Raw genomic sequence first — 734 nt, 5'->3', positions numbered from 1 at the left:
ATCACTGGTGGAGGATCATTGTTCATTTGGTGGGAGTGCTAATGAAGATCCAAACCAACATCTCACAAAATTCCTGAGAATTTGCGACACTGTGAAGTCCAATGGAGTCTAGGAAGATGCCTATAAACTGCTCTTGTTCCCATTTTCACTTAGGGACAAGGCAGCTAAGTGGCTGGAATCATTCCCAAGGGGAAGCCTAACAACATGGGATGAGGTGGAAAGCAAGTTTCTGGCACGTTTCTACCCCCCACAAAAGGTCAATAGGCTTCGATCTGAGGTTCAGACTTTTAGACAACAAGATGGTGAAACTCTCTACGAGGCATGGGAGAGGTTCAAGGAGTTGACAAGGAAATGCCCACCAGACATGTTCCATGACTGGGTGCAATTGCATATTTTCTATGATGGACTTTCTTATGAATCAAGGAAGGCTGTAGACCATTCATCAGGAGGTTCATTGAACAGGAAGAAAACTGTGGAAGAAGCCATTGAAGTGATTGAGACAGTGGCTGAGAATGAGTACTACTATGCTTCAGAGAGACACAACACTAAGGGAGTCATGGAGCTGAACCATGTTGATACAATTCTAGCCCAAAACAAGGTGTTTGCCAAGCAACTAGCAGAGCTCACCAGGAAATTAGGAACAAATCAAGTGGCTGCAATACACACACAAGATCAAGAGGAGGTAAGCACTGAAGGAGGTGATTGGGAAGAGGCCAACTATGTGGAAAATCAAC

The 734-nt window shown here is 44.6% G+C and overlaps 1 non-coding gene across 1 annotated transcript; it reads right to left on the bottom strand.

Moving 5' to 3' along the window:
- Positions 1–262: 262 nt before the first annotated feature.
- Positions 263–366, bottom strand: LOC130983870 (small nucleolar RNA R71). Its single transcript, XR_009087841.1, has one exon. It is a non-coding gene; the product is annotated as a small nucleolar RNA R71 (small nucleolar RNA).
- Positions 367–734: the final 368 nt, after the last annotated feature.

The sequence above is a fragment of the Arachis stenosperma genome, chromosome 5 (genome assembly GCF_014773155.1).
Source record: "Arachis stenosperma cultivar V10309 chromosome 5, arast.V10309.gnm1.PFL2, whole genome shotgun sequence".
Taxonomy (NCBI): domain Eukaryota; kingdom Viridiplantae; phylum Streptophyta; class Magnoliopsida; order Fabales; family Fabaceae; genus Arachis; species Arachis stenosperma.
The sequence above is the reverse complement of the archived record's forward strand: the minus strand, read 5'-3'. Positions and strand labels throughout refer to the sequence as shown.